This window comes from Lepisosteus platostomus, chromosome 5 (genome assembly GCF_059453375.1).
Source record: "Lepisosteus platostomus isolate fLepPlt1 chromosome 5, fLepPlt1.hap1, whole genome shotgun sequence".
NCBI classification, from domain to species: Eukaryota; Metazoa; Chordata; class Actinopteri; order Semionotiformes; family Lepisosteidae; genus Lepisosteus; species Lepisosteus platostomus.
The window spans coordinates 32,407,785-32,420,702 of NC_142615.1; the positions used below are offsets into that span (position 1 = coordinate 32,407,785).

The window sequence follows — 12,918 nt, forward strand, 5'->3', positions numbered from 1 at the left end:
AACATTCAAGTTTCACAGACAGAAGCAGCACGCAAGCACAACCAACATTAAAATGGAGGGCATTTAAACTGAGTTTCTCGAGAGACTGTGAAAAAGCAATTCATTCCCTTTCATTTGAAGTCAGCTGAAAACAACAAAACTACATACAATACAAACAAGAGCACATATAAAATATCAATAACATCGGCAGGGGCACATGCTATAATACAATTACACTTTATGAAAAAGGATTACACAAGGTAAATAAAGATAAGGTCCGCACAGCTTGTTCTTACATTTCAAAAGAGTCTGTAAATACCCCTTTACATCTATTTTGAACTGTTCAAACGTAGGACTCTTCCAATATCATTTCACTTTATACCACGTTCCTAAACGAGGATGCGTCTCCTGTTTTAGAACTATTTTGGGCGGTATGGCTTATACACCACACCCACAGTATTCTAATGGTGGACTGCAGATCTGTGCTATAGTTCAGTCGAATTCGAAGGATCCAGCAATCGTACTGGATTTGACTGGGATTCTGAAATGTCTCTTCGGGTCTGCTTGAACTTTTAAAAAAGTGATCTAAAAGCTTCCCATCTTACAATCTCTAAGGTAGTTGTCACTAAACTCGGACGTGATGTGCCACAGATGTGCCGTGTGCCTTTACTTTTGTTGTGTTCAAGAGTAGTCGTTGCGTGAGCTCCTCACTGCGAGTCCTGTACTGTACTGTGATTTCGTTTAGATAATCTAGGAAGAGTACAGCGACTAGAACGCCTTGAACGTCTATCGGTATGTATATATAAAAACACTAAAGAACATGCAAAGTGATTAAATGTCTATTTTCTGATTACGTCTTGGCTTCACTTAGTGAATTCCCTTAGTGGAAGGTCTTTTCTTTCCGGTGCTGTTATTGATCGCATACGAAACCTTATTCTCATAAGAATACGTCACCTACAAAGTCACTGTGAAACTGGTATCGGGAATAGTTTATTAATATTTCTATTGATTAGCATGCAAGTAAATTTTATCATTACCTATGGAATTTCTCGCCAGTGTGGAGCTCGAATTCACAACCTTGAGATTGGGCTGTATCTGTAAAATAAGCTTTCGCTTCTCCGATATCTCAGTTAGTAAAGCGGAAGCCTGTAGTGGAAACAGATGGGAACACTTAAGTCGCCAGTTTTATCTGGTTTGAAGAGTTCTGCTGTATTTTTGTGGTTAAGGCGATAGACTTGAAGTCCATCAGGGTCTCCCTGTGTAGGTTCAAGTCCTGCCGAGTACGGGAATCTCCTTACGTCATCGTGTGCCTGCATAAACATGGAAACGCACTGCTCTACTTTTAAAATGCTAAGTTGCTTGAAACTGCTGCCTTGGAAATAAATTATTCAGCATCCACAAATGACATTTCGCAGCTGGAAGCAGATAAGGATGCTTATAGGGTTCGCGTGTCTTGTGCCCTACTTCCAGCCTTTGAAAACCTAATTAGTAAATAATATAATAATAATAATAAACTTTATTTTATATGGCGCCTTTAAAGGTGGCTTCTCAAAGCGCTTTACAGGATGACAATAACAATAAATAAGAAGACTACAACAATAAATAAGAAAATTTCACAAGACAGGACACAATTATAATTACAACAATACAACAATAACAATAGAGGAGACCGTGGAAGATGGTATTAAGAAGAGCACAGGGGTGAAGAATGGAACCAGTTAAGTAAAGGCTTTTCTGAAAAGGAGGGTTTTGAGTCTGAATTTGAAGGAGTTTAGAGAAGGTGACTCTCTAATATCCTTGGGGAAGGAGTTCCAGAGCTTGGGGGCATAGCAGGAGAAGGCCCTGTCGCCCATACAATGTAGACGGGCTTGGGGGACAGTAAGGAGGGCAGAATTTGAAGAGCGGAGTTTGCGAGGTGGGGAGTAGGGCGATAAAAGTTCAGACAGGTATTGAGGTGCCAAGCCATGTAAAGCCTTGTAGGTGAGCATGAGGATTTTAAAGTCTACGCGGAATTTGACCGGAAGCCAGTGCAAGGACTCCAGGATAGGAGTAATGTGAACACTTGCACTAGGTCTGGTCAGGATTCTGGCTGCTGAATTTTGGACATACTGCAGCTTGTTCAGAGTAGATTTAGATACCCCAGGGAGCAGAGCATTGCAGTAGTCAATTCGAGAGAATACAAATATGTTGATCAGCTTTTCAGCCACAGTTAATGATAGCATAGGGCGTAGTCTTGCGATATTTCTAAGGTGAAAAAAAGATGTTTTGACAGTATGCTGTACATGTGGGTCGAATGTTAAGCCAGAGTCGAATATAACCCCAAGGTTTTTCAATTTTGATTGTAAAGATGAAACAACCGACTCCATGGGTGTTGGTCGTGCACAAGGAGGAGCTGTGACAATAGCGGAGCAGGAGTGTGGATGGCGCAGCTGGAAACTCGTTTTCATGCGCTCCTCTGGAAGGAATGAAAATAAAAGTCGAAATCCGAAACAGTAGCAGCCTTAAGAGTAAATGCCTAGCTAGCAAGCGCTCCTAGTTAGTAAAGTGGTGTGTATCCCTGCCTATCACACGGGAAACTGGGGTTTGATTACCGACGGGGAGACAGGTAACTTTCTTATAATCAGATTTCAATCTCTAATGCTGTGTGTGAGAGTTTGCGTAACTTTCATTTTCTCACATTTTCTGATGACTATTCCGAAGGGGCACCCTGTCAACTCCTAATACTTTTCGAAACCCTGCCTGTGTGTTTGATTATTTTTCTTTTTCTTTGAAAATGTTCAATATTGATCATAACTAAAGAAAATAACAGAAAAAAAGCTGAAGATGCACTTTTGAATCAGAGCTGGGTGACACAGGTTTCTGTTCTGATATGGCTGTACAAGAAACAGGAGGAATCTCTTCACTCCTACAGAGCATGAGCTGAATCAGGAGTGAGACATTTCGCATGTTCATGCATATGTCAATGCATGACCTACAGTAGGCTGTTGTTTTATTGTAAGAAAAATAAACGTACTATGCACAAATTGCTGCATAAAACAACCTGATATTTTAATTATTATTATTTTATAATTTGACTAGTGTGAGGCCCCGGATTCTGTTCCCATTATCTTCAGTCCTGATTTTTTTAAACATGATATCTTCCCTTCCTCTAGTTGAAGTCATACGATGAGAGCGATTTTTTTTCACATTGCGATCCAAACACTGACACTGACCAAACCAGAACGGATTCTGCTGGGGGCTGGAATGAGCTCATTCTCATTCCCTGTGCTGGTACACCTTATCTAATTTTTACAATCACGATAGACTTCTTTTAAATAAAGTAGATATAGTCCTGAAAAAAAAAAACATTAGCTTTATTAGTTTTAACATTAATCGATTTAGAATCTAAAATCGATTTTTTGATAGGTTCAATTTATATTTAAATTAAAATATAGCGTGTATACCTAATCATCCAACTGGCAGAGCAATATTTACGTTGCCTTCCAGAGCTTCCAGCGTGTGGTGGATTAGTATGAGCGTTTGTATGTGGCGCAGGTGCACAATCCACTTTCACACGACTATTTCAGTGTCTTCTCCTCTCACAAATGAACGGGAGCGCAGGATCAGAGTTCGAATGTTATTGATTGGTGATCGTTCAGCGGAGGTCCGGACGTGTTTGTGAGGCTGAAACCAGACGGTATCGTGTATCAGGCTCCGTTTTAAATCAAAATGCTTTACGACTACAAGAGACACGTATAGTATGAAGGATGAGAAAAAAATATGATTTCTTGGAAGAAAATGGTTTTTATTTGCATTCAAAATTAAGCGGAATTTTAGCGCGACACACAAATCCTTTGTCTTTTTTAAAGATATTATATTGTAACGCAACGGGGGCTCAGGCGGGCGCCCTTGCCGCATCTGGTCGGCCCAAAGTATAGGTGGCTCGAACCCGGGACTTCCGCGTCTCTCTGCAGCGACCTAGCCCCGTGAGCCAAAGAGAGATCTCTCCACAGCCCAGTAGCTGTGGTCCTGCTATCACAGGGAAGGGCGGTGACGTCACCCGCTCTGGTACGCCGGCTCTTACACACACTGCTTGTCGGCCGTAAGCGTTACAATATATACGTATAATTATATATATATATTATATTTTTTTGCTTAGAAATTTTGGACTGGAGGTGATGTATTACTAGTAGTGACGCTGAGTTCTCTATGGTGAAGTTAAGTCATAAGACCAGGGCCAGTAGCTTAATGGATAACGCTTTTTCATCAGGAGATTGTAGGTTCAACTCCTGCCTGATTGACATGTCTCGCTGCTGATTCAGTTCATCCTCCATACGAGTGAAGCGATTCCTCCTGCTTCACGTACAACCATATCAGAACAGAAGCCCGTGTCACCCAGCTCCGATTCAAGAGCGACTCGCATCTTCAGCCCTTTTTTTTGTTCGTGATCATTATTTTCTTTAGTTACGATCAATATTGAACTTAAAAAAAAAATAAAACGACAAAAATGAAACGCAGGCAGATTTTGTAAAAGTGTTAGGAGTTGACAGGGTGCCCCTTTGGAATAGTTGTCAGAAAATGTGAGAAAAGGAAAGTTACGTAAGCTCTCACACACAGCATTAGAGATTGGAATCTGATTGTTAAAAAAACTACCCGTCTCCCCAGCATTTAACGGTGCTGTTGTTTTTATTTTACATATTGTTAGCATTTTAATGAATTGTTAAAAGATTGATACACAAATCGCTAAATACGAAACGTAAAAAACCCAACTGTAAGCAATTGACCATTCATATTCCTGAATTTTAAATCAGTGTTTATCTGTGTCCATGTGCCTGGTGCAGCTATTTTAAAAGCAGAGTCTATGATTTATTGCGGAAGCGCATTGTTGCCACCAAGGAAAAAAATCTTGAATTCTCCTAATTAAGAAATACCAAATTATCACCTAATTTCGAGATAGCAACGATATCATATGTGTGTATGAACAACCTGTTACATTTGCAATGGCAGTACCTACAGACTATCGAAAGGTTTGCTGGCACTGTGGGTTTAGTGTTCCTGACAATGTGCACGGACTGACTTTCTTCTCGCAATGAAAATGTTACCGCTTGTACCTCATGTAAACATAGTTTTAACCATTAGCACACTCATATATATCCTGAATCAAGAACGAATGTGACCTGGAATCCATTGTACCGCTTCAAACTGAAAGTCAGATATTTAGTCTCAAAACTACATAACTCAGTGACTCCTGAGTGACTCCAAAAAGTGACTCCTGTTTAATTTTCTTTTCGCTTGCTCGATTTGTAGTACGCTCCTCAATCCTTACAACCGATAAACAAAACGGCTTCATGTGCCACAGCATTCTGCTGCAGGTACGGGTTGCACCGTGTATTAGGCGAACCCGAATGAAATATTTCAAATATGTGAAGAATTTCATGAAACCTGAGAAAAGAAGATCACAGCCAATGTCAACAGTTCAGAGCCTGTAGGCAGCTTCAACAGAACAAAACGATCTGAAGCCGCAATACTTTCATAGAGTGTATTGTGACACTCTAACCACGCTGTTGCTATTACTGCTACATCTGCTGCCGTTGCTTAAAACTCTACTCAGCGGGCAAGTAAAGTTGTACAAGGAATAGACTACTTTGAGCCGTCCAAATTCCATTATGTGAATTTAAGCTTTTTTTAAATTAATAATAGCATTAGTAATACAATGCGTGCTCAGAAACCTTACTTATTAGCTTATGAAGCAACAGTGTTTCGACAATTTGCGGTCTTCAAAAAGTAAACGCTGAAGTTTTTATACTTCCTTGTGAGCAGATCACCTTTATTTAGAAAAGGAAAACTTACTCCCCTGTTGCTTTCATTGCAATATCTGAATCGAGACCCAAGCGCTAAGAAAGCTGAATAACGCAAAATACATATTGCCGATTTTAATTTAGGTAAACATTTTCTAATGCAGCTTTCATTACAAGACAGTCTATTTCTCGAAAGCGTGTTATGTAAAAAAGAGAAAAACGAAAATATATGGATGACAATATTTAAAAGATTAAGAATTTACTTTTGAGAAATTGTCATTTTATGTATCTAGACGCTTTTCAACCGCTGGTTTTAGAACTTTGATCCGAACTGCAGAATAATTTTAGTTTCGGTGGTCTTTCTGATGTATGAGTTCGGAAAACTGTCTTTGAGAACACAGACGGAGAGATTAGTGTGGTCGTGGCCGTCAGAGGTGAAATGAGAAACAATGGGCTTGGAGAGATCTTTAATCTTCACAGCCCTGACGTGTTCTCTGAAGCGGTCTCCGAGTCTCCTTCCTATTTCTCCAATGTAGATGGCTGGGCATTTACTGCAAGAGATACAGTAAATAAGGTTGCTGGAGGTACAAGATGCTGTCTGGGTGATCCGGAATTGTCCTGAGGGGCCTTGAATGAGTGTGGTGGTGGCTGTGTACTTGCAGGTGATTGTCATGGAAATATAACTATCAAGGAAGCCACAAGAGAGAGTTCTCACCTGAGTAAGGTCTTTATTTCAATATTGCAATATTGGGAGCCCTGCTGCCACTTCGCCAAGTGCAACCAGAGACTCAATTTGTTACAAGCAGTACAGGGTTTTTATAAGACGTTGCGCTGTAAAAAAGTTCAGCACTTGGTCCCTTCTAAAACTTCCCCTTTCTCTAAGAGAAAACAGATAACATCATAGAGCGAGAGAAGAAAAACTAGATTTGTTATTCAAAGCTTATCAGTTACTTTCAGCTAATTCTAATGACCCAGACAGCATATATTGTTTTGGTACATTGTCTTCTAAACTAACCTAAACACTTTGTTGACGAACTGTTTTCTAAAATTCTGCACGTACTGTAGCATAGCAGTTATATCCTTGAAATATTATCTAAAAGCACCAATATATTTTTTTGTAAAGCTCTCTACATTTTTAAGAATCAATTAACTCATTAGATTTCCACTACATGATACAGCGAGCATTATACACATTTGTATAATGCTCATTTAATGATTGTCAAGGATTGTCAAGTTCTCCAACAAATCTGTGATCTAATTTTAAAATATTTTTGCTAAGGATACAACGGGTGTATAACTGAATTCTCCTGACAGCCAGTTGAAGATAAAATTCCACACGTGAAAATGGTTCTCTTGAACATTGACTTAAGTACTTAATTGTTTACATGTAGTTTCACACGAGTAAAATGTACATTTCCTGCAAAGATCAAGAGGGTTTACAAAGAAATCCCATCAAGTTTAAACAGAGATTATGGTTACAGCAGAACAATCTGAAGCACATCCCTGAGTGGGTTTGAACCACCAGCCCTTTGTTTAATAACTGCACAGAAACAAACTCACATTGCTTCTTGCCATTCGCACATTTGTAGTTAAAATAAAATACTGACATTTTCCTGCCAGCCAGCAGTATTTCTCCTGCACTGACCATGAAAAACCAATAACTTTATTTAATCTTTTGCAGGCTGTAATCTACAGAAAAGGAAGTGAATACTTGTATTAAGCTAAATCAAGCCGACGGAAATGCCCTGCCGTTGTTTTTCTCCACTTTTCGTTTAAAGGAGAAAAATCACTTTCATTTTCCTGCGGTATTTCTTCTGTCCTGATAAGCAAGACTTGTATTTTATCTTTCATAAGTTGTTTGAATTTCTTGAAGTTCAGAAACAACTTGTTCCAGAAGGGAAATGAACACTTGCTTCAAAGTAAATCAAGACATATGTCTCTCTCGCTGCGTGTGCTCTTATCTGTCCATCTCTCTCTCCTCTTCTCTCTGGCAGTCTGTGCAGAGTTTCTGAAGGGGATGTAACACCACTTGGCAAAGAAGAAAAATTCTGAGGCAGAATAAAAAAAAAACATTATTCTCTTCTCAGTCAGATTCACAGCTTAGACACACTCAGACAGAAGCTCATCTCCGTTCTGCTATCTATCCTCACAATCCAAAACCAGAAGATATTCAGACAATCAGTGCTGCTACATGAACAATATCAGACAGAACAGCCTGGACTCAAGTCACATCTCCCCCTTTTCTCCTTTCTCCCAGTCCTCTTAGAGACATAAAAGAGCTCCTGGTTCTCCTCTCTGTGAACTGGGCTCAGGGGTCACTGATCTGGCAGCTGTGGGCTCTGTTCCAGGGCAGAAGCAAGAAGCTTCTATTAACCCTTTCCAGGACTTCCAGCCCTTCAGTATTACTTTCTTTACTGTACTGTAAATGATATCTCCCGCCAGCCCTTCAAAGATACGTTTCCATGGGTGAATATGGTTGTCTGGGGAGTTGCGGTGTTGATCACTATTGGACTTCCCCGGTCTCAAGTGTTGTTCTTGGACACGGGCAAAAGACTCGCATTTTCGGTAAATATAAAGAGGGTTAAGGTTTCGGCTTTAGCGGAGGCAGTGTTTACATTGACAATAATAAGAAGAACATCCCTGGGTGGGCTTGAACCACCAACCTTTCAGTTAACAGCTGAACGTGCTCACCGATTGCACCACAGGGACTGACGAGAAATGCTCTACTCCATTTGCACCTTTCCGGTTAAAAAATAAATATAGCTTGCATTTTCTTGCCAGTCAGCAATATTCCTTCTGCTCTGATAGCCAAGAATTAAATTTCATTTTTCACAAGCTGCATGAATTTCTTGAAAAACAAGTTGTTGCAGAAAGGAAATACATTCATGCATTAAACTAAATCAAGCCCTGTGCGGTTGTCCAAGATGGTAGTTTCTGCACAAAAAGACAGGAAGAAAGTCACAGCTGGGATTTGGAGCCAGGATCTCCAGTTAACGAGACAGGTACTTAAACCGACTCAGCTACGGTTCCGGCAGAATTCTCCTCTTTTACAGCCGCTTGGACACACCGCTCTGAGCCATCTGTGTTCAGTAAGCCCTGAGTCTGCCGGCTGAGCAAGCTGCCTCCTTTACACGGAACAGGAGCCCCGACTGTAAGAGAAATGGCTTTTATTGGGCACTTTTCATGTCCAATGCGCTTGACATCTCCCAAGGGCGACAGAGTTCATTTATGACACTTTTCCTTTCTTTCTTCTTTCTGTACTCTTTGATGAAACTAAATGAGAAATCATCTAAGGGAAAATGTATTTTTTCATGGAGAAAACATGCACCAGGAAATGTTGTGTTTAGAAGAAGTGAGTTAACATGAAAAGTTACCTAATTTACCAGAGCAAATGCTCACCTAGCAAGATAAGCTTTACTACTGGAGAGAAGTAGAGTGAAAGACGTGATCATTTCACGCCGTTGTGGAACAAAACACTAAATTAATTAGAAATTCAGAGCGACACATAAAGGCTTTGTCTGCTTAAAAGTACTGATTTTTTAAAACTGATAAAAATGTAGAAAACACGGTTCTCACTCAGAAATTTAAGATGGGGGTGGGGTATTACTAGTAGCAGCGCTGAACTCACCATGGTGCAATTCATTTACGTGACGGGCTAGTGGTTTAATGGATAACGCGTCTGATTTCGGTTTATAAGATTGTCGATTCGACTTCTACCGGGGTTGTGTGATTTAAATCAGGCTCCTCAGAAATAGATGTCCATTATGTAAATGAACCGCACCTGAAAGCAAACGTTGGGTCTGGGTTCCTTTCTTTCCTGCATGAAATAGCAAATCGTTACAAAAAAAAAACACCAACTAATGTCCAATAGTCCAATAGTTAGTAATTTAAGTAAACATGAATATACTGTAAGGTCTTGGTACATGGGAGTGGATTTCAACCACAATTAAAAAAGGGCAAATTATAATTACAGGCTTCAGACACTTTTTCATACAAAAGTGACCAAACACTCCCTAACTTTCAGGTTTGCTTGAACCTGTAACAAAAAAGCAGTCTGAAACTTCCATTCTCTGATGTCACTGTCTCTAAAGTCAGACGTAATGTTTCGCGGACGTGCAGTGTGCCTTTTCTCTTGTCGTGTTAAAGATGAAACGCTGCATAAGCTCCTGACTGGGTGTTCTGTACTGCTCTGTTATTTTGTTCAGATTACCTAGGTGGTGTACAGCTAAAACCCAACTGCGTGGTGTAAATTCCGGGTTCAGCAAAAGCAACCACGTCAGCTGACCTCAACATGACTTGAACACACAACCTTTTGATCAGGAGTCAGATACGCTACCATTGCACCACAAGGTCACTCACAGCTAGTGTTTTTAATTCACCCAAAGAGAAAAATCAGCCTCCCTTAAAAAGATTATTTTCATTCTCTCCTGTGAGGAGCGCCGCTCTTCCACGAGGGTCTCTTCTTCCCAGACCACAGATTATTCTTCCCGCCCGGCTCTCTCACGGAGAGCAGACACACCGTCTCCACTAATGTGTTTACTACATCTATAGATCTGACCCCCTACAGCCCCGATATTCCTGGACAGGATATTTACCACCAGCCTCGTGAACTTCTCATCTTGACCTCTCCCAGGAGGAGCACAATTAACACAGATTCCTCTTTAGCAAATAACACAGAACACTGTTTACCTGCAAGACAGAAAACCAGGCTGCTCCAGGTGAGGCTTAAACTCACAACTTCGGCATGACTCCACTGAATATGTCATTTTACATGGCCTGAACCAGGAAAGAGATTGGAAGTCAAGAAGTTATGGTGTTGTTTTAATACTTGCCTACTCTTTTAATTTTTCGGTCAAATCTTTTATTTGGGAGTACTTTCAATGGATGTTAATCCTTGTCCCGATGCATGATTCTGGGCCATGGTGCATCTTGAATAATGTTCTTATAGGCTTCAGTTTGGAAAAGTGCGCTCTTCAGAAGCTACAAAACCGCTAATGGTTACATAACACTTAATGCAAAAGCAACGTTCGGGTTTGAAAAAGAATATTACTTGCTATAAATACAAACACTGTTACAGGAAGCGTGTTAGGGCTATTTTAGCTTAGATCATCAATTCATCTTAAATTCTTGTCCATCTATATCAACAGCGTCATTGCTACTGAGCGCTAAAGGCAGGTCCTGGCAATACAATCTTCTTTAGAAAACATTTTTAAAACTATTTCCACTACCATACGTGAAGTAAAAGATTCCCATTGCATGCAACTAATAAATTATCTTTTCCAGGGACGTTGTAGCTAGATGCAAATTACAATCAAACATTTACCAGCTTTAACATTTTCTTTCAGATCCACAGGACGATCAGCATGAGCCATCAAAGAGCCTGTAGCAGCAAGAAGTTTAAAAGCACACAAGTGATCTGTCTTTGGTCAAAGGAATTGCTGGAGCAGTAGGACGCAGAGCAATATCTAGCAGCTGTAGACGATGTTCGGGGACGAGAGATTCTGTTTTCAGCACAGGGAGTGAGAATGAGCTCAGTCCGGCTCCCAGCAGAATCCATTCTGGTTTGGTTACTGTCAGACTGTGCGTCTGAGGCTCTTTGGATCGCAACGTGAAAAAAAAAGTACAAAAAACATTTGCTCACATCTTGTGATTTCCATGAGAGGAAGAGAAGATATCACTTTAAAAAAAATCAGAACTGAAGATTTGGATCCGGGACCTCATACTTGTCAAATGATTAAAATAATATATCAGGTTGTGTTTCTGCAACATATCGTGCACAGTATGCCATTTGTTTCTAAAAATACAGTAGATTGTACTTAATAAAAATGTACAATTCACCGCTGGTATAAACAGATGTGTGCTGTATTTGTCTTTGTTAGCATTTGTTTAAAAAATAAGTTCAGAATACGATAAAAAACACAGAAAGCATAAACATAATAATATAATGATACAAAATCAATACCAAATCATAAAGCCAATTAAGTACCTATCCTTTGAAAACAGTGACATTTGTATCTACTTTTGAATTACAAATCAGACAGTGTAGTCCCTTAATCAGATCATGGCCAAAACAAGACAACCAGATGTTAGCTGAATTCGGAACAACAGCCTCTGCTTCATTGTTTATTGAGCTTTTGATCAACGTCTGAGTGAAAAAGATTCGCTATTTTAACTATTTGATTAAAGTTCACAAAAGCACCTTCCTTCGAGCTGGAGTCGAAACAGTGACTTAAGGATTCCTAAATGTTTCTAATACAGTCAGCCACACTACCAACTGAGCTATCGAAGGGATCTAAAGTGCTCCTCTCTGGCACATATTGCCAAATGTAGTGAAATATTCCGGGTACTTAAATTCCAGTTCGACATCAAGTTTCCAACTCGTTTCCTTAGTCTTGTTTACCTTGAATTTAAGCCACAAACCAGTATTCTACTGTATAATCTTCCGGGGGTGTTACAAAATGTTTGATGGGGCATTAATCATTACAGGCGGAAATTCACTCCTTTTTTTTTCTCGATGCATCATATTAAACATTTCATTTGGATCGAGAAGTTGATCACCATGAGAAACAGAACAAACTGTTTGATTCCGGCTTTATTGGGAGCTGTATCACAGCTAATGCATGTAAAGCCTTCAGTATGCGATAGTGAGAGCTCAGTTATGCCAGGGAGTGGGAGTGAAGAGAACTGAACTGAAATTTAATAAATTCATATTTAAATAGAGTGTAAATCATCAAAGTGTTCTGTCACTTAAAACTTATTGCAACACTACCAGGAGTGGGGATTGAACCCACGTGGACATTTGTCCATTGGATCTTAAGTCCAACGCCTTAACCACTCGGCCATCCTGGTCTACAGCGAAATGCTGCTCAGTTGTTTAACATTTAAATATGATTCAACAATTAAAAAAAATTAAACCAGCGCCCTGTCACAGAAACGTACCCCAGTCACCCGCGCAACAAGCAGGGGTACTCAGCACTATACTAACGAGGAGCACTTGTCCGGAGCTGAGCGTGAGCTCTGTTTACGGTCAGCAGTCATTTCCTCTTTTCCAAAGACATTTTCGCCTGCTCTCAGTAATTAATGTCGGTTTGAAGTCTGTTTCTGTTGTCTCCACTCTTGACAAAGAGCAGCCTTACGTAGGAGACTCCCTCTCTCAAGAAGT

The 12,918-nt window shown here is 40.0% G+C and overlaps 2 non-coding genes across 2 annotated transcripts; both read right to left on the bottom strand.

Moving 5' to 3' along the window:
* Positions 1-8,391: 8,391 nt before the first annotated feature.
* Positions 8,392-8,465, bottom strand: trnan-guu (transfer RNA asparagine (anticodon GUU)). Its single transcript has one exon. It is a non-coding gene; the product is annotated as a tRNA-Asn (tRNA).
* Positions 8,466-12,522: 4,057 nt separating this feature from the next.
* On the bottom strand, positions 12,523-12,605 carry trnal-uaa (transfer RNA leucine (anticodon UAA)). Its single transcript has one exon. It is a non-coding gene; the product is annotated as a tRNA-Leu (tRNA).
* Positions 12,606-12,918: the final 313 nt, after the last annotated feature.